At 46.5% G+C, this 26,544-nt stretch overlaps 1 long non-coding RNA gene across 3 annotated transcripts; it reads left to right on the forward strand.

Annotated features, from left to right (window-relative positions):
- Window positions 1-519: 519 nt before the first annotated feature.
- On the forward strand, window positions 520-26,215 carry LOC149128620 (uncharacterized). 3 transcript variants are annotated; one of them, XR_016222160.1, is made up of 3 exons: window positions 520-706; window positions 1,119-1,269; window positions 25,868-26,215. It is a non-coding gene; the product is annotated as an uncharacterized LOC149128620 (long non-coding RNA). The 3 variants fall into 3 exon arrangements; XR_016222161.1 differs by lacking the exon at window positions 25,868-26,215 and adding an exon at window positions 13,494-13,562; XR_016222159.1 differs by lacking the exon at window positions 25,868-26,215 and adding an exon at window positions 8,157-8,837 and having other exon boundaries at window positions 521-706.
- Window positions 26,216-26,544: the final 329 nt, after the last annotated feature.

The following is a 26,544-nucleotide window of genomic DNA, read 5'->3' on the forward strand; positions in this document are numbered from 1 at the left end:
TGCCTCTGTAACTTCACCTCTCAAATAAATAAAATCTAATAAAAAATAAAGAAAGCATACCTCCTATCTTTCACCCACAAGCTAATCCATACCGGGGCACTGAACTCTATGCCAAAGCCTTTCCTTCTCCCTTGAGGACCTTGTCTATGGGCAGATGGGCAATTCTGCATCTTGGGACAACTAAGTGCCTCTCTGCATGGAGCTCAGCTACCAAAAGCATGAGCAGCAAGAGCAGTCTGTTGAAAAACTGACTGGCGGTGAATGTCAGGTAGCTGGGACTCCATTATTACTTGCCCTGTGCCTTGTGGAAAGGCAGGCAGCAGTTCTTCACTGCCTGTGACCTCGGATCCATGGGCAGCCTCTGAATGCAACTGCTGCTTCCCTGCCTCAAGACAATCAACCCAGAAGCACCACGGCTGAGGCTTGAGTGTGAGTGTTCCCTAAGGCACTTTCTGTAAATCTAATTTGCATTCAGAACTGAGACGTCTGGTGCTAGAATTGTTGAAGGATACAAACAGCTGCACGTGTAAGTCATGATTGCTGCCCACAAAGAACTCTCAGCTGAACTGAAGGAGGCAGGACCTGCACACGTGAAGATGCTTGGCCACACAGGGTAGCTGATGCCGAATGCTGAGAGCTGTCACTACACCAAAACGAGGAGACACAAACCGAACAGGAGGTCATGCACGAGAGCTTCAAGGAAAAGGTGAAGGCTGTTGCTTTCGGGCTTAAACAAACGGAGCGGCCCTCTGACATGGGCGCCCACATGAGCACGCTCATGGAGGCTCCACATCAAGGGTTAGGACCTGGCCCTTAGGCCCACCTGAACCCTCTGGCTCAGTCACCTGAGGGCTGGGGATGATCAGAGACAAGCCAGGCTCATTGTTCTGTGGGGATTGATTTTTGGTCCATTTCCTGTGGTGAACTGATACCACCTGTCTTTCCTGTTGGATAACAGAGGGCGGAGAAGAGATGGAGAAGGGAAGAGCTGTCGAGTCCACCAGAAGTGCCATTAGGCAGGGGCCGCAGAAGAGAACGGGCAGTCCAGGCTATCGCTGTGCTATTGTGGGACACACATTTTCAACTAAGCCACCATTGATCCCTTGTCTTTGCCCTAGTGTGGTGGTTCTCAGAGCACTCAATAGGCCACTGAGCCTCATGCTTGGAGACTGATTCTGCAAGTCTGGTGAAGTCTGGGAGTTTGGATATCTGATCACTGCCCAAGCAGCAGGGTGGCTGCGTGTGGGACCGCACTTTCAGAGGCACCAGGTCAGTATTTCACTTGGGCTCGATGTCAGCTTTTAGGCAATATGCTTTTGAGTCAGCATGACAACAGTGAGAAAGGGAAACATCAACGATGATCCAGACCTGCAAAGGGGCTGGGAGTACGGCTGTAGGAATCCACGAAGGAGAAATCTGATGTAAAAAGTGTGGGCTGCAGCTGCGTGGATCACAGCCTGGAGCAGCTGCTGCTTTGCTTCAGTGACAGGAACAGTTTCCTTCCCATGGAAGTCCAGGGAGATGCTTATTATAGCCAGAGGTGGGTATCTTGGTCAGGGAGAAGAGACAGGTACAGCAGGGGAATAGACTGGGGAAAACTTCAGCTGTGGATTTGAAACTAAGGGCCACCCATGTAAGTGAATGCTCTAATACTTGCCAGGAGAGTGTTTTAATCTGGCTGTTTTCTCTCCCCAAACCTTGTTTCCAATCTTTGAAGTGGGGATGACAGTGATGACAAATAGACAAGTGCACAAGAAGCTTCACACCTTGGCACAGACTTGTGTCTTTTCTAAAAGCAATGCCCAGTGCCCCAGACTCCGCCTTGGACCTGCTCTGTCCTGGGAGGCAGGAGGGTAGGCAGTGATGAGCTGCCTTGCCTTTCCTCTTGGTGAGGGTGATATCCCCTAGGATCTTCAAGGTGAGGCATGACGGTGTCAGTGTGGCTGATGTCCCAGGAGACTAAGGTCAGGAACTAGCAAGGTCACAGAGGAGGAGAGTGGGGGAGGGAAGGCATCCTGGGGAAGAGCACCTTGAAGCTGAGCCTTGGTGGGTGAATGGTAATTTGCCAAGAAGTTAGGGGGCAGTGACTTTCCACATGGAGAGAGCACCCTGTGAACACCTCAGTAGGGAGCCAGCAGGGTGGCACTGTGAAGCAGTCAGTGAAAGATCAGACAGTGTGAAGCCGCAGCGGGGAGGAAAGATGTCAGGTCAGTGGGAGTTAGGAGAGGACCTGCATGCCCTGCAGACAGCCAAATGTGTTTGGCTCCGTTGACTGCTGGGTGTTGTCCTCTATCCACACAGGTGACATCCGGCTGAGTCAGCCTGACACCTTTCCCCATCCACAGCACGACTTTGCCCATTTCAGCTCAACCTTGGTGTGAGACAGTGTCCTCTGAGCTGTGACCCAGGGGCCAGAAATGAGCTCTTTTACCTTGGAGGGACAACCCTCGCTTCTGTTGGAAATCCTTGCCTGTAAATGGAACTCAGTATATCACATGTGATAATCTCCCACAGGCCCAGTGCAGTGCTGGGCACAGCCAGGAAGGAGACGCTCAAGGAAGCCTTTCTGATCAGAAGGAGAAAAGGAAAAATATGTGATAGGTTTCTCCTGTGGGCCAGGCTCTGGGCCAGTGTTTCCAAAAGATCTTTAGGGGCCAGCATTGTGGTGCAGTGAGCTAAGCCTCCACCTGTGACGGATGCCAGCATTCTGTAGTGGAGCACTGGCTTCAGCTGTAGCTGCTTGACTTCCAAACCAGTGCCCTGTTGATGAGCCTGGGGAAGCAGCAGATGATGGCTCAAGGGCCTGGGACTCTGCCATGCACAGGGGAGACCCAGATGGGTCACAGGGTGCTCTCTCCATGTGGAAAGTCACTGCCCCCTAACTTCTTGGCAAATTACCATTCACCCACCAAGGCTCAGCTTCAAGGTGCTCTTCCCCAGGATGCCTTCCCTCCCTCACTCTCCTCCTCTGTGACCTTGCTAGTTCCTGACCTTAGTCTCCTGGGACATCAGCCACACTGACACCCTGGACCAGCCCTGGCCATTGTGGCCATTTGGAGAGTGAACTCATGGATGGAAGATGTGTGTGTGTGCGTGTGTGTGTCACTCTCCCCTTCAAATAAATCTTTTTTTAAAAAAAAAGATCTTACTTAATATGCACAGCAATTCGGTATTATTATCCTAGTGTTGTTAATGAGGAACCAGGGCTGAGAGATGCTGGCAACCTGCATAACCCAGAGCAGGGAGTGTGTGAATGTAGCAGAATGTAGGTGAGTGTGACAACAGGCAAACCCCACAGAAGTCATACTTCCTTTCAGCCCACAACACTAACGTGAGGTAAGGAGTGTCACCTGGGATAAAGTTTGTAAATGTGAAGGAGAGAAACAACACTCGCGGGAAATATGAACGTAATGATACTGAATACACAGTCCTGAGCACGCCGCTTCCCTCCTGGCTCATGGAAGGAACGCCTTCCTGAAATGACATCTTTGCTCTCTTTCTCAGTCTGGCTGGACCCTGTAGGAAATTTCCCACCCTGGAGAGAGAACCTGCTGGTTCACTCCCCAAATGCCTGCACCAGAGAGAACTGGGTCAGTCTGAAATTGGAAGCCCAGAACTCTGGTCTGACATGTGAATGGCAGAGACCCAACTACTTAAATATCATCTTCTGTTTCCCAGGAGTAGAGTAGCAGGAAGCTGGAATTGGATGTAGAGTCAGGGCTTGAACCCAGGCACCCCAACCACTAGACAAAACACCTCCCTCAAAGTTTTTTTTTTTTTTTGACAGGCAGAGTTAGTGAGAGAGAGAGACAGGTCTTCCTTCTGTTGGTTCACTCCCCAAATGGCTGCTATGGCGGCACACTGCGCCGATCCGAAGCCAGGAGCCAGGTGCTTCCTCCTGGTCTCCCACGTGGGTGCAGGGGCCAAGGACTTGGGCCATCCTCCACTGCTTTCCCAGGCCACAGCAGAGAGCTGGATCAGAAGTGGAGCAGCTGGGACTTGAACTGGCGCCCATATGGGATGCCGGCACTGCAGGCAGTGGCTTCACCCGCTATGCCACAGTGCCGGCCTCTTAGAAGGCATTTTAAGCATAGGAACATATGTGGTGCTCCAAGTAAAAAAGTTTATTTAGAAGGTAAGAAAGCAACCACACATATACATAGGCATAGTTAGAGTGGGCCAGAGAGAGGAGGTGGGAGAAGGATGGTTTACACGACAAATTCTAACAACCAGGGCTGTGTCAGGCCAAAACTGGGAGTCTAGAACTCTGGAACCCTGTGGATGTGTTGTGGGGAGGGTGGCATAGATGCAAATGCTTGAATCACCCCTGCTGCCTGCCAGAATGTATATTAGCAAAAAGCTAGATACAAAAGCAGAGCTAGGACTCCAACATGGGATTAGGCATCCCAAGTGGACTCTTAACTGTGTTAACATTTGTAACAAATGCCTGTTCCAATAGGGAGTCTTTCTCTATAACTCATAGGAGCCCCTTCTCAGCTGTGCCACATTCTTTGCCTCACGCCCGTCCCCAAATTCCTAAGAGCTGAATGTGGGCTTCAATCAGCAGCCCAATTGTGGATGGAACTCCTGCATGCCTGGGTATGCCAAGTCTACTCTTTCTCTTCTGTCAGCTTCCGGAACTAGGCCAAGGCCTGAGCTGCTCTGCTGCCAGTTAACAAAAGATGCCACTAAATGGGCCCAGGACAAAGGGCTCACCTCCCCTATAAGTCACCATTCCAGGTGGTTCTAGTAGACTATAAACTCGAAGAAGGGACCAGCTGCTCCTTGCCAGGGCATGCTGATTGGCAGGTGTTGTGGGGAGAGGAGAGAGGACTACTACAAGGCAGAGGTCTATAGCAGACCTTGGTGTACTCAGTGGCATCCCCTTGAACACCTTTCAAGTTTTGAGATGCCAGATAGAAAATGACCTCCAGGGTTTGCTGAATTAGCCCTTTGCTTTCAATACTTGTGAAAATTTTCCAGATTTACAGTCTCAAAGAAGACTCCAGGAAAAGCAATCTCTGTGACTCCCTGGAGAAACCATCCTGATTATTCTGTAAGGGCCGAGATCCTTGTCCATGCACATCTCGCATCTCCCTCTGCATATGTAGACTGCATTCAGAGGAGGTGGAGGAAGTCCCCAATCCTTCAGGTTACAAAACTTCACATGGGCCAAGTTTTGTCCTCTGGTTAATCTTACAGGATACAGCATCAAAGCATCTCCCTTCATATGTAGCAAGTTGGGTTTCCACAGTGTAGGAAGTGCAGCTCCTTTAAGAAAACCTGGGCAGCATTTGGAGGAAAGCAAAGAGCACTCTGTGGAATGGGGCTGCCCCTGCACCTGTGTCTCTGATGTGGAAGTGAACGGAGGGGCTCTGTCCTCTGGATGTGTTTGCTATTTTAGTCTATCTGTTATTGTGGACCCTTGTTTCTCTTGCTTTGGTGGCTCCTGAGTCCCTTGGCATTTTTTGAATAGAAGATGAGAAGAGTGAGAGATGCAGCTGTCGGGTAGGGGAGGAGGGCTTCAGAGCCTTTCTCTGTTCTTTCAGCAGCAGCTCTGACCTCAGGCCCTAGGGGAAGAGCTAGGCTGAAGACTAACCAGGCTGAGATCATCCAAGGGTATTCACAGTTAAGAATAGTTAATGTGGGGCCAGCGCTGTGGCACTGTGGGTAAAACCTCCCCAACAGTGCCAACATCCCATATGGGCACCGGTTGGAGTCCTGGCTGTTCCACTTCCGATCCAGCTGTCTGCTGTGGCCTGGGAAAACAGTGGAATATCCCAAGTCCTTGGGCCCCTGCACCCATGTGGGAAGCTCCTAGCTCCTGGCTTCGGATCGGCACAGCTCCAGCTGTTACGGTCATTGGAGAATGAACCAACAGATGAAAGACCTCTCTCTCTCTCTCTGCCTTTCAAATACATAAGTTGATTTTTAAAAAAAAGTAGTTAGTGCTGTAACCAGGCTGAGAATTAAGGTAGGTAGGTAGACATTAGCCTATGTGTGTAAGAAGAGTCAAAGAAGATGGGAATTTTTGATTTTGAAGAAAATAGGAATTTTTGTGTTATTGAATGAGGGAAGAAATGTAGAAGCAAGCTTTGAAAGCTGACCAGCATTTTCACATCAAATATCTTTGTTACATACCCTTGATAGGTGGATCTCAGCCCTCTCCTGGGCAGCTCAGGGGAATCTTCTCTACCCTACACCAATGAGGCTATTAGGTCCATTATGAAGTTTTGGGAAGAATTTCAGGAATTCTACACTTAGGAAGCCCTCCACCCAGTAATATCCTGGACACAGAGAGGGGAGGAGAAAAGGGAGACCTGTATTCATATCCCTAAAAGCTGAGGTCCAAAAGACACTGGGCTCTCAGTTCTTTGCTGAAATGCCCTCCTGGTCTGTCAGGTGTATTCTCTTCCCATACTGATTGCTACCCCCTGGCTCACGTCTGAATTTTTTTTCTGAATTCTTTCTTGCATGAAGACAAGAACCTCCCATCTGCTGTCTCCAGTAACACTAACCCCTTTATCTGTAACAGTGTCAAATCTGACCCTCTTCTCCTGACAGCTTCAGGAACTTGTGGAAACCTTGTGGACAGAGGCAGTGAAACGCAGGCTTGCTTTCTTCTCTGCCCCCTTTCTCCTCCCTGTATCCACGTAAGGCTGTGAGCCCACGTGTGCTTTCCCCCGTGGAAGATGTGCTTTGTACCCTAGGCTTCCTGCGCTGCAGATGGGTTTGACTTGTCTCAGTGCCTTCCTCCGCAGTTACCTTTGTGAGAAAGTGTGCCTTTGTGACACAAGAGGAAGATGGCTGGGAAGAGGGAGGCCTGTTGTCTGAAGCTATTGAATAGAGGAGCTCTCCTGAGTTGATTTTTAGCTGAGAATTTAAAAATAGACACTGAAATTGGTGACAGCAACATTAGGTCTTCCTTTCCTTCGGCAAGAACACACTAGATTTGAGTCTGTCTCTGACGGAGTATAGGGACAGCTGAGATGCATGGGTTCCTGAAGACTCAAGCAAACCCGAAATCAGGACGTTCACCAAGGGAGTGGTGCTGTCCACTGGCAGGTGCACAGCAAGTCAGGATGGACAAGTAGATGTACAGGTCCTCCAGGCAATGCCAAAACAAGCAAGAGCCACAGAACGCATCTGTCACTCAAGACTGATACCAAAAAAATGCTGCCGAGCTTTAGGCGGCAGGTGAGCAGAAATTCGGGCAAGAAAGCCGTGGGGAACAGTGAGTACCTGAAGTTACATTTTGCGCCACAGCTCCAGGTTAGCTACTTCAGCTCAGCATAAATCTGATCCTGTTCATCACTGTCCTCAGGACCCCGGTGCAAAACAAAGTTAGATTCTGTATTTAAAAAACATAATTGCTCTTTCTGTTCATATCTCTTTCCCTCTCTCTTTTCTTTTCTCTTTTCCCCCACAAATCAATCAATATTTTTTTTTAAGAAGTAAATCAAAAATACACTGGATGCCTAAGGGGGAAAAGCACTTCCTGATGCTTGTTTAGCTCTCTTCCGGAGCCTGATGCTTAGCGTGTTTCCTTTCTTCTTTAAAATTTTTTTTATTTTATTTTTATTTTTTTGACAGGCAGAGTTAGAGAGAGAGAGACAGAGAGACAGAGAGAAAGATCTTCCTTTTTTCCGTTGGTTTACTCCCCAAGTGGCCTCTATGGGGGGGAGCATTGCAGCCGGCACACCAATCCAAAGCCAGGAGCTAGGTGCTTCCTCCTGGTCTCCCATGTGGGTGCAGGGTCCAGGGAACTGGGCCATCCTCCACTGCACTCCCGGGCCACAGCAGAGAGCTAGACTGGAAGAGGAGCAACCGGGACAGAATCCAGTGCCCCAACTGGGACTAGAACCTGGGGTGCCAGCACCGCAAGTGGAAGATTAGCCTAGTGAGCCATGGTGCTGGCAGTGTGTTTTTCCAGTCTTACTCTCTGCAAGGTGTCCGGGGTGTCCGGTGTGTAACAAATCTTCCTAGCCAGATGAATCAATTAATTTACAAGCTTTTATTGGAATTCCGCTCCCAGGCAAGGTTCGCTGGTCCCAACAGAGCAGGGGCTGGGGAAGTCACCCATCAGAGGTTGGGAGAGCTCCTTTTGTAGATACAGTGCCTGGGGGTTAAAGGTTGACGCATTGGTTGATCTTTAGGCACCAGCAAGGACCTTGACAAGGACTTTTCGTTCCCGGAAGTGCGGGTAGGGACTCTCCATTCCCGGAAGCGTGGGCCTTCTCTCCTGCGGATCCCAAAGCTACCACTCTCTGCCCTGACTCCTGAGTCTGGGATGGTCTCTCCTCTGGGGCTGCTTTCTTGCTTCTGTGCTGCTATGACTGACCTTGTCCTGAGCAAGATGACATCCTGCTGGCCCCTCAGTCTGAAAGTTGTCCCCTGCTGATGGAAGCAACTTCTCAGCCTCCCTGAGCCCCTGCACTTCCTGAAGAGGACAAGATGCTAATCCAGTTGATCAGACATGACATCACTACATGACATCACTGATCACGTTTAATAGAACACATGCGATTCCTGGGTGTGTAAACATTCCAGTCCAGCTCTCTGCTATGGCCTGGGAAGGCAGTGGAGGATGGCCCAAGAGCTTGGGCCCTGCACCCACGTGGGAGACCAGGAGGAAGCACCTGGCCCCTGGCTTCAGATCGGCACAGCGCACCGGCTGTAGCAGCCATTTGGGGGTGAACCAACAGAAGGAAGACCTTTCTCTCTGTGTCTAACTCTGCCTGTAAAAAAAAGAAAGAAACTGAAGATGGCTTTTGAAGTAAAAAGTGCTGATGCGAGAGATCCAGGAAGAAGAAAGGAAGAAAGGAAGAGACAGGAGGGGGCTAATCACTCTAGAAACAAAATCTGTAGGAAAAGCAGAAGGATCGAATCCAGAGCAAGTGAGCAGGGCCAGAAATCTGGCATAGTGAATAAGAATAGGGACTCTGGGTCACAACACCCAGGCTGCATTGCATTTTTATTGCTTCAGACAGAGAGCTCACCCATCTTCTGATTCACTTCCCAAAAGCCTGCATCAGCCATGGCTGAGCCAGGGTGAAATAAGGATATGAGAATCCAATCTAGGTCTCCCATATGGTGCAAGGACCCAGGTACTTGAACCATCACTGCTGTTTTCCAGGGTGTGTAGTAGCAGGAAACTGGAATGGGGGCTACAGGTGGGACTCAAACCTAGGCACTTTCATAAGGAATGTGGGTGTCCAAGTAGAGTCTTAACCACTGCACCAAATGTAGTCTCTGTTCTGGTTTTAAATTACAACTCAAAAGCATAGTAACTGTGTAATATGCAGGAACTATTTAACATATCTGTGACAAACTGTATTCATAAGAATAAAATGATAATTGAACCTATATGCTAATATTATTGTGAAGGTTAACAGGTTAAAACAGTGATAAATACATAGTAAGGAGTCAAGATGTTGCTATTTTTTAAAGAGTTATTTATTTGAAAAGAAGAGTTGCAGGGAGAGAGAGAGGCAGAAAAGGATCTTCCATCTACTGATTTACTCCCCCAATGGCCACAATACTTGGGGCTGGGCCAGGAAGAGGCCAGGAGCCTGGAATACCATCTGTGTGTCCCATGTAAGTGCAGGGGCCCAAATACATGGGGCATCTCCTGCTGTTTCCCCAGGTGCATTTGCACGGAGCTGGATGAGAAGTAGAGCCGCTGGGACTCCAAGTGGTGCTCATATCAGATACCAGGCATCACAGGCAGCAGCTTATCTTGCTGTGCCATAACACCAGCCCCAAGGTGTTACTATTTTTTAAATACCCCTTTGTAGAGGTACAAAACATTATGAATATGAAACAGAGTTGCTGTATATTTCTCACCCAATTTCCTTGATTATTAGCATCTTATGTTAGTATGTCATTTGTTATACTTAATGAAACTATATTGATATATTGTTACTAAGTCCTTGCTTTTATTAAATTGCCTTAATCTTTCCCTAATGTCTTTTTCTCAGCCAGGATTCTACCCAGATGCTGCATCATGTTTGGTAGCTCTGTCGCCTCTGACCCCTTGATTCTGTCAGTTCCAAGACTTTCCTTGTTTTTGTTGACCTTGATAGCTTTGAGGAGCATTAGTTAGATATTTTCTAGACTGCCCCTTTATTGGAATTGTTTGGATGCTTTTCTCATGATGAGGCTGGGTTCCTGAGTTTGGAGGAGAAGAAAACCTCAGAGTAAACCATGCTTATCACATCAGGATATACACTTCAAATAATCAGCATGGGGGTCAACCTTGATTTCTGGTCGAAGGTTGATTGGCAAGTCTCTCCACTGTAGAGCAGCTACCCTTTTACTGTGTTTCTGGGATGAAAGTCACTGTAAGCAGCTCACACTTAGAGTGGGAAGTGATGCTCCACCTCATAGAGGGCAGAGTGTCTACTTAAATTATTTGGAATTCTTCTGTATGGGATATTTGGGTCTTCTTGCCTATCTCTCTATTTATGCAATTACTTTTCAAGCACTATAGACTCAAGGGCATGTTTTTCCATTTATATAAAGGGAACAAATTTCATGTATTTCATATATAGAGTTTTAAGAATATAATACTTCCCACCCCCCTCCTCCTTCCTTTCTTATTTTTATTTAAATTTTTGCTATGACATACTTTCAATTTACTTTATAATCACAAATAAGGAATCCACTAAATAAGGAATTCAACAAGTAGTAAACAGAAAAACCACTTTTCCTCAGGAGTACAGATAAGGGCTATAAATGGTAATCAAATTTCAAAATGCCAGTTTTGTTCACATACATTACATTTTCTTCTACTCTGGTATATTAATTACCACATACCAGAGAAAACTTTTTGGGGCTGATTTCACTAAGTATAACAGTCTCCAATTTCATCCATTTTGTTGGAAAGGCAGGATTTCATTCTCTTTATGATTGAATAGTATTCCATCATGTATAAATACCACAGTTTATCTAGTCATCAGTTGACAGACATCTGGGTTGATTTCATATCTTAGCTACTGTGAGTTGAGCTGCTTTAAACATGGGAGTACAGATAACTCTTTCATACGCTGACTTAATTTCCTTTGGATAAATTCCCAGGATGGCTGGGTCATAATGTAGATCTACTTTCAGATTTTTGAGGAATCTCTATATTGTCTTCTATAATGGATGTACAAGTATACATTCTCACCAACAGTGTATTAGGGTAACTTTTTCTCCACACCCTCACCAGCATTTGTTAATTTTTGACTTTTGGATGATAGCCATTCTAACTGGGGTGAGGTAAAATCTCTCTCTCTTTTTTTTTTTTTTTTTTTTTTGCATTTCTCTGATGGCCAGTTATCCTGAGCATTTTTCATGTGTCTGTCGGCCATATCCATTGCATCCTTTGAAAAATTCCCGTTTTTGTCCTTTGTTCATTTTTTTCCCCCACTGGATTGTTTGCTTTGTTGTTGTTGAGTTTCTTAGGCTCCTTACATATCCTTAATATTAATCCTTGATCAGATATATAATTTGCTAATATTTTCTCCCATTCTGTTGGTTAACCCTTTACTTTGTTTTGCAGAAGCTTCTTAGCTTGATGTAATCCCATTAGTCTTTTTTACCTTTATTGCCTGTGCTTCTGGGGTTTAATGCAAGAAATCCTTGCCTATGCAATGACTTGCAGAGTTTTCCTGGTGTTTTCCTCTAGTTATTTGATGATTTCAGATAATAGGTTTAGATCTCTGATCCATTGTGAGTCGATCATTGTATAAGGTGTAAGGTAGGGATCTTGTTTTATACTTCAGCATTCAGAGATCTGATCTTCCCAATACCATTATTTGAAAAATCTAGCCTCTCTCCAGGGAGTGATTTTACCTTTTTTGTCAAAGATTAATTGGTTATAGATGGGTGGATTCATTTCTGGGGTTTCTATTCTGTTCCATTGATTCACATGTCTGTTTGTGTGCCAGGACTAGGCATTTTAGATTACAACTGCCCTACAGTATCTGGTATTGTGATGCCTTTGGCTCTATTCAGGGTCTCTTGTGATTCTGTATATATCTTAGGGTCATTTTTTTTCTAGATCTGATGAGAATATTTCAGGTATTTTTATTGTAATTGCATTGAATCCAAAATTGCTTTGGGTGGTGTGGACATTTTGATGATATTAATCCTTTCAATTCATGATGCATTTTTGTTGTGTCTTCTTGTATTTCTTTACTTAATATTTTATAATTTTAATTGTAAAGGTCTTTCACATCCTTGGTTAAATTTATCCCAAGGCATTTATGTTTTCTGTAGCTAATAGGACTGATCTTACTAGTTATTTCTCAACTATGGCACTGTTTGCATATGCAAATGCTATTGATTTTTGTGTGTTGATATTTATGTCCTACAACTTTGCCAGATTATCTTATGATAATAATCTCTTAGTGGAATCTTTTGGTTCCCCTATACATAGAAGCATATACATAGAAGCATATACATAGAAGCATATCAGGGATCTTTGTGCCCTTGATTTCTTTGTCTTGTCTAGTGGCTCTGGCTGACACTTTCAGAAGTATATTGAATAGTGATGGTGAGAGTAGGCATTAATTTTACGCTTCATGTTATGGATTGAACAGGATTTGGCTCCCAAACTCATTTAGATGATTAAATGCTGCAGTCTTATGTGAAGGGTTGACGGATTAAGAGCAGAGACTAGATCTAATTCTGATGTCTGACAGGTGGCTCAGGTGGGTGGTCTTCAGGACACTGGGTGCCTGCCCTCAGAGAGTAGTTCTAGGTTTTCTCTCTGCTCCCCGGATCACCACGCAATTGTTCCTTTGCACATACTCTGCCATTGCCAGCCTCATCAGATGTCAGGCCAATGCGGCCACCTGATTTTGAATTGTGCCCTCCAAACTATAAGCTGAAATGTACCTTTTCCTTCACAAAAGCTCCTCTTCAGTGTTCTGGTTAAAGGTAATGAAAACCTTGGGCTGGTGCTGTGGCATAGCAGGTAAAGCTGCCATCTGCAGTGCTGGCATCCCATATGGGTGCCGGTTGGAGTCCTGCTGCTCTACTTCTGATCCAGCTCTCTGCTGTGGCCTGGGAAAGCAGTAGAAGATGGCCCAAGTCCTTGGGCCCCTGCGCCCATGTGGGAGACCGAGGAAGCTCCTGGCTTCAGATGGGCGCAGCTCTTGCCATTGCAGACAATTGGGGAGTGAACCAACAGATGGAAGATCTCTCTCTCTCTCTCTCTCTCTCTCTCTCTCTCCCTCTCTTCTCTCTATGTAACTCTGACTTTCAAATAAATAAATAAATCTTTAAAAAAGTAATGAAAACCTAATACAATTTGTAATATAATTTATTACCTCTTCATTCATTTTGTTGCTAAAATTCTGCCAGCTTTAGTCATGGGGAATTCTTTTGGTTGGTATCTTCTTTATTGGGTGCACACCAACGTGTGTATGTGGTGTGTGTGTGTGTGACCTCCTTACCTGCTGACACTACAATATGCTCTGGACTACTCTCCTTTCTTTTCTTAGGCCTACAATCCACCATTCTACAGGAATCTCTGGATCCCTTTATCAGAAACCAATAAACTGAAACCTGCAGGCTGGGTGTACTCTCTGATACAGCGTTGTCTTGCTTCCAGGACTTCAGGGCTGACTGAGCAGGGACATCCCCTTGTGCATGCTAACCTGTGACTACACATATTTCCATAAATATTTCCACATGGAACCATCTGTATCTGTAATAAGCTAAACATGAGTTTATCCTGACACCACCGGTGCTATTCAGGGCCATAGGAATCATTCCAGCCCCTCCCTTACTGACCTACTTACCTTGCAACAGGGAGAAAAGTGGCTCCCAGTGACTGCCATCCATTACTTAATTTTTCAATTCCGTACACATTTGAAGAGTGGGAAGATATGTTCCACCTCATTGTGTTTGCTATTTTAATAGGAGAAACACTACTGTCTTTATTTTATCAGGAGGAACAGAAAAGATAGCTAACATGCATAAAAGTGAATGCTACTTACCCAGCTTCCATTGGAACATGAAGAGGATTTTTGTTTCATGGTTTCAGTTACTTCAGTTGAGAATGACATTAACTATTGCTCAAAGTGAGGATGGGGAAGAAACAACATAGAGTTTAAATGAAGTGCAGCACGCAGGACATAATTATTTCACTATGGGTAAGCCTATTTTAAAATAAGCCATAATGCCAGCAGGACTGAGACTGTACTTTGGAACTAGTCATAGCTTTGTGTGGTTTCTTCAGTAAAGCTCCGTCCCACCAGTGCCCAGATGAAGAGGGCTCAGTTCCAGTCCTCCAGGGCAAGGGCATTGCCACTGTAACTGAGTGTCCATGAGACATGAAATCTAAGCTTCATTTTAAATAATTATAAATAATAGATTTAAGGTGGATAATGAAGATAATCAGCTTTTTCTGCACCTGTAACAAATTGAATACATATAACATGGACATAGGTAGCCAGAAAGTCATGAAATTAATGATAGAAGGCCTTCAGGCTACCAACACAAGTATGCTGGCAGCAGGGGGCCAGGTTTGTACTGAGCGGGGATAATGGGATTCATTCAAGGAGTAAGAAAAATAGTAGTGATGGCCCTGCTCTGATCCTAGAATTGTGAACATTGTCCCCCACTGAGCCGATGAAGAAAAAACAGGCAGTGTGGACATCAGGGCATTGTAGACCCAGGTGTTAAGTGTCAAGTCAAGTGAGTAGTGAGCTGCTGAGTTTGAGGGCAGAAGGTGGGGAGGAGAACTAAGGAAGAAGGTGCCCATGAAAGGCACAGTCAGCCCGGAAATCAGTGGACTCTGGCAACCAGAGTTGGGGCAGGCAGGTGCGAGAGCCTCCAAGAGGGAGCTTTCCAAAAAAGATGGTGGGGTAGTGTCCAGTATCGTGACAACTGTTGAAAAAATGAGTTCTAAACACAAGGCGCAGGCACACACACATATGTATTCACACTGGTACACACACACACACACACACACACAGAATGAAATCTACCTAGGGGACGGAGTACACGTCTGTATTTTCACTTTGTCAGTTCTTTTTTCACACTCATTTTAAGCCTATCCCCAAACAGACCAGCTCAGCTGACTCACAGGCAGACTGAGCTTCAGAATTACTAGGTGGGAGGAAACAATTATCCCATTAAAGGCAGGAATAGTGTCCCTTCTCCTAGCGGCTGTCTTTCTCACACAGCTGCTGTTTTGACTACATGATTACTGCACTTAATATTCACGCTTCATAGTAATCTCAGGAAGCAATTTCCATGAATAAGATGCAAATGTATACAACTTGGTGTCTCATTTACAAATAAATTTCCTATTGATACTTGCTTTGTTTTTGTATTCTTACATGGTTAAAAAGGTACTATTGCTTGAATATTCCTTATTAATTTTTCTAAACAGAAGTAATTTGTTGAATAGAATTAAATCTTATATTTTTAATTGTTTGGAAGCACATTTCTAATTAGGACAGGCTCAGAATGTTCACAGCACTGAAGCCTTTGGGGTAGAAGCAATGCTGGTTCCACGGTAAACATCCTTGTTTTCTTGTAACACGTGAGTTCAACCAAACAGAGGATTTCCCTGCTGGGCAAATTGTTAGAAAGCCAGGATCCAGTTCTCACGTCTGCAATTTTGCTGCCACCTCGTCAGCACAGCATCCTACTTGCTTGAAGCTGGAGGCCAGCACCCTGACCTGCACTGTTCATCTGAGAACAAGGGACCACACTTGGTAAAGATTCCCACCTGAACACTACATCCTGCCATTACAAAGCTCTCAGGATTGAAGACTGCGTGATTCAATGTATACAGTCTCTAAAATAGTTCACCTCACAGAAGCAGGGAGCAGGACAGTGTCTGGGAGCTCAGGGACAGGGAAATCATTGTTTATGGGGTCTAAACTTCAGTTACACATGATGAGTGACTACTGCCGGGAGACCTGTAGTGCAGCTTTGTGCCTGAAGATAGCAACATTGTGTTGTGCAAATAAAACCATTGAGAAACTCTGTCAAGTGCTCCTAGCACAATAAAATTTTAAAAAGAAAAAGGATGCATTGAGAACTAACTCTCTTACTCTCTGGTACTCCCCACATACCCACCACGTTATTTCCTGTTTAAAAGGATTGCCGAAGGTGTAGGCTTGGTGGCATGGTGTTAGCTGCTGCCCAATGCCAGCATCCTCTATGAGCAATTATTTGTGTCCCAGCTGCTCCATTTCTGATCCAATTCCCTGCTAATGCACCTTGGAAAAGTCCTGGAAGGTGCCTCAAGTGTTTGGGCCCTGCCACCCACAAGTGAGCCTCAGAGGAAGCCCCTGGATCCTGGCTTTGCCTTGCCCAGCCCTGGCCACTATGGTCATCTGGGGAGTAAAGCGGTGAGTGGATAGAAGGTCTATCTCTTTGTCCGGTCATCTGGGGAGTAAAGCGGTGAGTGGATAGAAGGTCTATCTCTTTGTCCCCCCCCCCATCTCTCTGTAACTCAAATTAATAAAAAAAAACTATTTTTTTAAAAAAAATTACTGCAAACAAAACATAAAAGGTTGTGTGACTTCCGAAGTGAAGAAATTATGGCTAGAAACTAGCCCTTCGAGCCTGAAACCTAACATTCTCTGTAATCTATATTTAAGGGCTTTTGAAACCCAACCAAGTTTCTGCCAGGCATATTGAGATGTGTCCCCTGCCCCCAGGCTGTCTGTGGGGTGGCGAGGGGTTGCTAGCGGTGGGGTGCAAGGTCCAGTACCCACCCGGCTTTAGTATGCAGGGGGCTGCAGGCCTGGTCTCTGGGCCGTGAGAGCCCAGCTCTGCTGATCGCTTTTTCTCAGAGCTTGCTCCCGAGTGGCCCCAAGGGAGTTTCCTTACTGTAAATTTGCTTCCTCCAGTGTGGGAAGCTCCTGGGCTACCCCTGATTGATCCCCTCCCAGCAGTGCTGTCTGAGGCAGTAAATGCAGGAGAAATGTATTTCCTCACAGTTCTGGAGGCTGAAATCCAAGATCAGCGTTCCAGCAGGTTTGGTTCTCTGGGGCCTCTGTCCTAGCAGACCGCGGACTCTTGCTGCCCCTTCTCATGGCCTTTCCTTGGTGTCCTTTCCTACAGGGACGCCAGTCAGGTGGAGTAGAGCCCATCCTAGCAACCCCAAGTTTAGAAAGGCCTTATCTCCAAATACGGTCACTTTCTGAGCTATGCGGAGTTAGAGTTTCAATGTATGACTCTGAGGGGACTCAGTTCATTCCATTATGTAGGGCAGAAATGTTGATACCACGGTCATCCTCCATCTTTTGCTTCTCATGTTCTGGCGCCTTCCGCCAGAGTGCACCCACAAGCCCCTGACCAGCCAGCCCCATCTCAGTCTTCACGTCACTCACATACCTCTGTTGGTATTTATTTACTTATTTATTTATTTGAAAGTCAGAGTGACAGAGAGGGAAAAAGAGAGAGATGGAGTGAGAGATCTTCCATCTACTGGCTCACTCTCCAAATGGCCACAATGGCCAGGGCTGGGTAAGACTGAAGTCAGGAACCTGGAACTCCATCAAGGTCTCCCACGTGGTTGGTAGGGGCCCAGGACTTGGACCATCTTCTGCTGCTGGCTCAGGTGGATCAGAAGCAGAACAGCTGTGAGCTGAACTGATACTTCAATATGGGATACTGGCATCTTAGTAGTGGCTTGCTTAATCCACGCACCACAATGCAGGCCCTGTCACTCCCATAATTGACTGTGGACCTTGGTGGAGCTCTCTGCTTGGCTCACCCCTCCGTTTCCATACAAAATTTGCTGGTCCTTCCAAACATGGCTCAAACCCCATGCTCCCCAGGAAGCCTTCCACTCCTTCCATAATCAGGGTCCTGGTCCTCTCATGTACCTGGTGCTGGCTCGACACTGGTAGGGAGAGAATATGGCATAGAACCAAGGGTTGGGGGGACTCCATTCCTGCCTTCACTAAGTTTTTGTTCTGATAGCTAGAAGTCATCCTGTTTACTTGCTTAGAAGTTTACATGTTTTTAAAACAACAAGATTAATATAGGCTTGGAATACATGACATGGAAAGAGAATTCATGGCATAGCTACTAAACAGGTGATCCTTCGCAGAGAGCTGAGGAGACACAGATCTGAGTGTCAGGTAACCTGGATACTGGAGGAGGAAGAAGAGCGGATTCTGCAGAGTCGGGAGGAGGGACAGCAAGCACCAAGGCCCCCAGGTTTGCAAGCTTCAGTTTGTCTAAAACTTTGCGAGTAGCCAGGAGAGACTGCAGGCTGGGAGGGCAGGCAGAGGTAGGAGGCAGGTCGAGGCAGCCTTAAAGCTGGCACAGGGCAGTGTGCATTCCCACAGGAAGGTGCTTAGTATGCACCTGTGTGGCAGTGCAGTCTGACATGGGTTTCCTTGGCACATCTCTGGCTGCTCTGTTCCCAGCAAGCAGGACAGACACAGCAAGACAGCTGGGCAAACTGCTGCAGCAACACAGAGACAGAGGGCGCCAGAGGCAGAGCGAGTGGAGTGGACAGAGACAAGCACACCCGAAACCTCTTGTGGAGAAAAGCCTAATGCTTTTAGATTAGCTGTGAGACCCAAGAGGGGGACGTTTAAAAGAACAAGAGCAAGGATACACTGACCTTAAGCAACTAGGAGGTAGGTGACTCCATTTACTGAAAGAAGGAAAACCGGGGCAGTTGGAAGCAGCATTTTGGAGGGGAGGCTGTCTTCTGAGTGACCAGAATAGTGGGGCATGATTGCATTCGCAAATATGAAGAGCAGCTGCTTGTCAGCTGCCTTAGTGCCCTACGTGGGGAATGGGTCCCTGCTGCAGGAGCAGGTTGGAGGTTCAGTCTGTGCCGTTGTATGGAGAGGCTCACTCGGCAGTAGGGACAGCGTGCTGTCATTCACATACAGCAGGAGGTGGCTGAAACAGACACATAGGATTGGAAAACATGAGAGCTGACTAGGGACAGGTATTTGTCACAATGGACACCTGCATTCCGTACAGGAAGGCCTGGGTTCTGTAAGAAAAAGGGGGTTACAGAGCAGAGAGGAGACGGCTATGAACTTGCTGCAAGACTGAATTTATTCAAAGAAAATAAGCTTGCAGAAGTTGATCAACCGCCAGCATGCACACAGACCTAACACATGGCAGAGGGCCCAGACCCCAGCAGGCTGGGCCTTTTTATATCTTAGGTGGGCTAGAAGTGGGGTGAGGCACAGTAGGCAGAGATGAACTTCTCCATACTGGTTCTTCAGGTTTGGCCCACTGGCTTCCAACCTGGGGGAGAATGCAGGGGATGGGGTGGGGAACAATACAGGTGTGAGACGGAACTGGACGCTTGAAAGAAGGCAGGGGTGGGGCCAGCGCCTTGGGTCACTTGGTTAATGCTCCGTCTGTGGCGCTGGCATCCCATATGGGCACCGGGTTCTAGTCCTGGTTGCTCCTCTTCCAGTGCAGCTCTCTGCCGTGGCCTGTGAAGGCAGTGGAGGATGGCCCAAGGGCTTGAGCCCCTGCACCCGCATGGGAGACCAGAAAGAAGCACCTGGCTCCTGGCTTCGGATCGGCGCAGCACAGGTGTAGCGGCCATTTGGGGAGTGAACCAATGGAAGGAGGGAAGGCCTTTCTCTCTGTCTCTCTCTCACACTGTCTATAACTCTACCTGTCAAATAAATTAAAAAAAAAAAAGTTAAAAAAAATAAGGCAGGGTTAGCAAGAACCTATGGTGGCTGAGGCTTCTTTCCTTGTTCCATCAGATTCAAGTCCTGTTTCAGATGCCAGCTTCCTGCTAATGCGCACCCTGAGGGTCACCAAGTGAAGGTCAGATTCATGGGTTCCTGCTGTGCACGTGAGAACCTGGATTGAGTCCTGGACTCCTGGCTTCACCTGGCCCAGCCCTGGATGTTGTGGCCATTTGGGGAGTAAGCTGGTAGATGCAGTACCTCTCTCTAATTTTGCCTCTCTGCCTTTAAAATAAATTGTTTTAAAAACCAAAAAGCTTCACAGTTCTCAGAAAGGTCAGGTTCTAGGACTTGTGCTACTGTATTAACTCAGGACTGGGCTAGCCCTGACGCTAAGCAGAATCCTGAACCCACTGCCTCATCCAGTTGCTGAAACTAAATTTCAGCAAGGCGTAGCTGGATTTTTGTTAGTTCTATATGATTCTAAAAAAGTAGTTACAATTATACGTAGAGCAGAGGAATGACCTGGAATACAAAGAAGAGCCCCCTTGCTTGTAAGAAACCCACACTGAACTTGTTGTCGAACAATACCCCAAACTGGCTGGAAACATTGCTATAGAACCCCCAAACTGACTCTGCTCGCCCGACTTGCAGAGAGCCAATCACTGACATCGGGGTGGTGGAATGAAGTATGTATTTACTGCAAAGCACAGAGCAAGGAGATGGGCAGCCATTACTCAATTTCTAGGCTCCCTGAGGAGTTAGGGGTGAAGGTTCTTATAGATTGAAAGCGGGCTGAGGGGCGTGTGATCAGCTTGTGTTCAAGTTCCTGGTTGGTCCGGGGAACTCGGGACTGGTCAGTCACGCTCATGATTGGTCAGCGGTGCTCATGACCTTCCCTTGGTCAGCGATGCCGTGCTCTCTGGAGACTTTATGATGGCCAGGGGGGCTCCAGGCGCTCTGGGAGTTACTTGAAGGTGGCAGTTACATTCCTCCTGGTCCTGGAATTCCCTTATACAAGGCGCTCCAGGACAATACGGGCATCAGGGTCTTCTTTATTGCAGAAGCAAATGACTCCTTGCGTCAGGTGATCATAACCTTGTAAGGCCAGCTGTGCCACTCCTTCAAGTCAGTGAATCCCTTTGGATAAAGGACAGGCAAGGACACCTTGGGCTAAGGGGGACAGACGAGAGGCTGTGTCCTGCTTTTCCATTATTGGGGCTCAGTTTCAAATGCTTCAGACCTCAGTGGAGGGAGTAGAGCCTTCCACCTCAGCTCTGCTTGGGACGAAGATGGTAATCTGTCAGTAATTCAGTCTGTTTCCAGGCTCCCAGGCCTGCGCTGGCTGCTTATAACTCAAATGAGTGAAGGAGAGAATGGGAACAGTAGATCAACTGAGGTCTCAAACTATGGGCGCCAGGATAGCAGTTGCACGTTGGAACTGTGGCTTTAATGACCAAGCCTTTCCAGCCACAGCCATTGCTTCCAGACTGACCCTGCGGAAGCGGGAGAACCCTCAAGGAGACGATTATTTCTTGTGGTTGATGTGTTCTCTGGGCTAATCTGCCCTAAGGTTGCAGTTGCAGAAAACTACACAGGGAACTAACAGTGATCCATGTCAGCTTTGTGCCGTGGTCCCCAGCAGGAGCAGGATCTGTCTCTGCACTTCCCTCTCTCAGCAGAATCTGAGCAGTGCTGGGAATAGCTCGGGAGGCTCAGGCAGGAGACAGAGGGTCACTCGGGGTCTCCAGCCCCACTCAAATATTATCAAATAATCGTAATAGTCTCAGTTTTTGGAGTCTCAATCTATACTAGGAGCCATGCTAAGTATGTTGTTTATTGTTATTATATATGATATTTTTAACCTTGACTTTGAAAAATGTCTTAACTAAAAATTAACTTTTAGTTAAAAGTTGAGAGAGTAGTATGTTACAACACCTGGCTTCTTTCTGTGTCTTTTCTTCTGACTGTTTGTGCCCTGTCAACAACCCACAAACCCACCCATCCCCATCTCTCTCACTCATCCACCCACTCATACACACACATGAATGCAAAGAAAGGAGGAGTGAAATTTAGTGTGGAGAATACCATTTCTGGAAAAACCCCATTGTGTGTGTGCCAAGCTGGCTACTGTTTGCTCTGGGTTGGAGGCAGGAGAGGGGTGGGAGCAGCATGGGCCTCCTTCCTGTTTATTCTTTCTTCCTTCATTGTTGCAGATCCCCTGACCTGGCCCAGGGCCTTTCCTCTGTGCCCAGAACAGCACACTGTGGGATGTGATAATTAGTGATACTAGTCATAACAACACTAGCAGTGACCAAAACGATGATTGAGGCCACGGCTTTAGGTTTGTTCGAAGGAAGATGAGCTGCTGTTACTTTCAGCGAGAGTGACATGGATCAAAAAGTGCATTTTCAAACAAATGTATCAAAGTTTTTAACAATTCCTTTTATCAAGTGTGACACATATGATTACTTAACTATTCTGAAAATATGCTAGCGAATATGGAAGCAGAGATATATACATGTTTTAGTGGTGATTAAAAATTTAATAAGCCTGTATAAAAGTTTGATAAAATTCAATCATTAATATTTAATACATAAAATATATTTATCATGGCTGGCATAGTGGCTCAGTGAGTTCTGCCACCTTGTGACACTGGCATCTCGTATCTGAGGGTGTTTCGAGTCCAGGGGACTCCACTTCCAATCCAGCTCCCTGCTAATGCACTGGAGAAAGCAGCAGCAGATGGTCCAAGTGCCTAGGCCCTGTCACATATGTGGGAGACAAGGACTGAGTTCCAGGCACCTGGGTTCAGCCTGACCCAGCTTCAGCGTTTGTAGCCATCTGGAGAGTGAATCAGCAGATGGAAGATTTTCCTTCTTTCTCTCTCTCTTGCTCTCTCTCTCCCTCTCTCTCTATCTCTCTGCCTTTTAAACAAATACATAAATCTTTTAAAATATATTTATTTTTCTAATAAAATTTAATTTACAAATAGTCAAGACTTTATTGTGGATTATCCAAATTTTGCATATCGGAGAGATGTCCTCTACTATTACAAATGATCAAAAGCAAAACTGTTCTTCACCGACAGATATCCTCCAAAGATCAAGTTTGCAAAGGTAAAACTCTAAGGAACTGCGGTCAGCCCCCAGCCCTGGCAGGCAGCCCACCCTTATTTTGAAGACAAAGACTCCATCTGCGTGATGGGATCTCTCTTATTCCAGGTTCCCTTGTATAATAGCTCCTCTCTTGTGCAGGACATGTGTCAGGAGAAATCCCTCCTTGCCCGAGGAAGCAGTGCCCCCTTGACTGGTTCTTTCTGGTGTGGTGGTGTTGGTATTCTAGGGGAGTCTTTCTGTAGCAGTTCCTGCTCTCCAAGGGAGGGGTAGCTATGATTCTTTTTCCCATTCAATGTCTTTGTTCCCTGTGGTGTGCTCAGCAGAGCAAGTGGTTCCCATTGATACATTCAACACTTTACAGGCTCTCGGCTTCTAGAAGAATCAGAGAAAGCCCCCTGTCCTCTGGTTGCCTGGCTGGGCAGGGGGAAGTGGCATGAGAGAGGAATTGATTTCTTCTCAGCAAGTTTTTCTTTTGTCTAAACATCTTTCAGAGTAATCTGATATTCACTCACTCACTTTGTCAGATACCCCTTAGATATCCATTCTACAAATATGTATTGTGTGACTATTGTTTGACCAAAACCATAGATATTCTGATAATAACTCATGGAATAATAGAAATGGAAAAAGGCAAACGAAATCCATTGGTTGATAAATAATGTGCTCGTGATATTTGCACGCATGATCCTGTAAGGTGGGAGGAAGGAAGTTAGCCTAAGTGTGCGAAAGGAAGACAAGGCACCCCTGGGAAGGAACATTGCAGCCTTGGAACAGACCACTATTTTACACTACACCCAATAACTTTGCAGGTAGTCCTAGGCTTCATTCAAGGAGAATCCTCTCTGCCCAGACCAAGTGGGCTACCCAGTCTGACAACATGGGGTAATAAAACCCAGGGATAAATTTAGCCTCTTTCATACCTAGCAAACCGCAAACCCTTTGTCCATGAGAAAAGGGTGGGAGGGAAAGAGAAACAGTGAGAAGACTTGGGCCCTATTCCCTACAAGCCCCACTCTGAATGCAGACTGGGCATTCTCTCAGATTCAGCTGCAGAGGCGCCCGTTAGTTCTGCGGATGCGCTGCCTCATTAAATCTCGCTACCCTGCTTACTGCTACTCTCTTGTCTCACTGAAATTCTTTTTCTTTCTTGTGGGAAGACAAGAACCTCTATTCCAGGCACCTCTGCTAGCAATCTTCTATCTGTTCTAAACAGCCATTGCAGTAAGGGCTATTAGTGTTCACGCTCTTTAAAAGGTAAGAAGACGGGGCCTACATTTGTGTAGGCAGCACTCATGAGTGGAAGTGACTTGAAGTCCAGACACCCTCTGCTGTGTGCCGTCTGGTGCAGAAGACAGCTCATCCTGTGTGTTCCCTCTGGGACTATCTCCAGCTAGCTGAAAGATTAGGCTTGCTTTGTACAATTAATCTTTGAGGAGTTTTTTGAAAATTCATTCAAGAACTCTGCCTGTTTTCTCCTGCCTATTCTCTCTCTAGAACTCCACATGCACCTACTTTAATTATATCAGCAGTAACGATGGGGGCTCTTCAACCTGGACTGGACAGCTGGGGACAGGGGAGCTACAGAGATAGCCCCCTAACACACATGTGCACACACACACACACACACAAGCATAAAATCACATGCAAACACATGCACACATGTACATACATGCACAGACACACATATGTACACATGCACTCACACACAAGCACACATACACACTCGTGAACACCCGTGCACACACACATTTGCACACACATACACATGCATACACATATACACATGAACACACACACATACTCACATTCATGCACAGCACAAGCATACACACACATACACCCAAGTACACATGCACAAACACACACATGCATTCAAACATACACACACAAGCATATACACACACATACACACACTCATACACACACATGCAGATACACATACAACTACACACATATGCATACACAAATATACATGTACACACATACACATATGCACAAACACACATGCACATGTACACACATGCACACAAGCATACACACACTCACACTCATGTACATAAACATAACACATGCACACACATACATGTGCAAACATACATAAACACACATACACAAACACACATACATACACGCAGATTGGCTTTCTCGCCCCACCCCACCCATTTTCTTGCCTGTCCCTGTTTGACATCTTCTCATCTCTATGGAGGAAGCCACTTTGACAATAGTAGAAGATGTGCATTTGCAAATGAGAAGTTGTCTCCTTGTGGGAGGGTGGTTGGATCCAGGGGGACTGGACTGGCAAGTAGTCATGGGCAAGACTGAGCCTAGAACATTTACTCAGCTGGTATTTTATTTGCGGAGCTTGGATGGGATTGTGGCTGACAGTGGGAGCTGGGGGGAGGTGGGCTCAGATCCTAGACTTTTGAGATCTTTTAATTGGGAAAATAGAGATATTGGGTTAACAAATACAGAGGAATGTGTTAAAAATAAAATAAGCACTGTCACGACCTCTGCCTGCTGCCCCAGTAGCCATGGAGTGAGAATGTGTGGACAGCAGCTGTCCTGGACAGTGGAGTCAGTGATGTGGACATGGAGCCAGGCATCAGGCATGGGGAAAGTTTTGCTAGTGTTCTGGCTGCAGCCCTAAAATTACCCTTGTACTTCTCACCCCTTCTCTTCTCTGACACCCCAAATCAGCTAACTCCTGGGTAGTGCAAGCTCTTGGCCATGGCTATCTGATATTGCTGATTTTGCCCATTCCTTCAATGTTGCCTGGACACCCAGCATTTCCTGAGCTAAGTCCAGCCCTTGCCAAATGAGTGGGAAAACATCACCATGCTGATGCTCACGCTCACCTCCATCCTGGTCCTGGTTCCTAAATCTGGACAGATGATCTGCACATCCCTGGAGAGAGTTTCCCCTGTGTAATAATAGGGTCTAGACGGGGGGCATATGGAAAAAGCTTGAGTGGCAGTCTTTCTCCTCCCTGACAGGCTTGGCCATCTACCATCCCAAGATCAGATCTGAGTCAAAAGAGCCGCTCAATGTGGAAAATCCTAACAAACTTTTAGTTTATGTTGCTGGTGACTCCTTTATGAATCTCTTCAGCCTAGGTGTCCAACCTCGGTCTATTCAAAGATGAACTTTCCGGTCCAGCATTGTGGCATAGTGGGTAAAGCCGCCACCTGCAGTGCTGAGTCCCGGCTGCTCCACTTATAGAGTTGTCTGCTATGGCCAGGAAAAGCAGTGGAAGATGACCCAAGTGCTTGGGCCCCTGCACCCACGTGGAAGACCTGGAGGAAGATCCTGGCTCCTGGTCTCGGATCAGCCTAGCTCCTGCTGTTGCAGCCATTTGGGGTGTGAACAAGCGGATGGAAGATCTCTCTCCTTTTCTCTCTCTCTCTCTCTCTCTCTTTCTGTCTCTATCTCTGCCTCTGCTTCTCTGTAACTCTGCTTTCGAAATAAATAAATATGCCTTTTAAAAAAGATGAACTTTCCTAAGCCAGTAACTATGTTTAAGTAACATGAGCACTAGGAAGAGATCCAGAATTCATATGACGTCCTGGTCCAAGTTGACAATAGTGACGGAAAGTGAAGCCCCAAATGGACTGTTGTTGTGGGCCATGTAAATCCATGAGCTGATCTTTTGCAAAGTGGAGTTTGAGAGTAGGGGAGTTAAGATTTGTGGCCAAGATGAGTGTGTTCTCTGAGCACATATTGCAGACAGCCATCTGGCTGGAGCTCCTGAACACAGCTTGAGTGTTCTCCTCATCTTGATATCCATG

Source organism: Oryctolagus cuniculus, chromosome 1 (assembly GCF_051225735.1).
Source record: "Oryctolagus cuniculus isolate XC-2025 breed Fujian yellow rabbit chromosome 1, ASM5122573v1, whole genome shotgun sequence".
In the NCBI taxonomy this organism is placed as follows: domain Eukaryota; kingdom Metazoa; phylum Chordata; class Mammalia; order Lagomorpha; family Leporidae; genus Oryctolagus; species Oryctolagus cuniculus.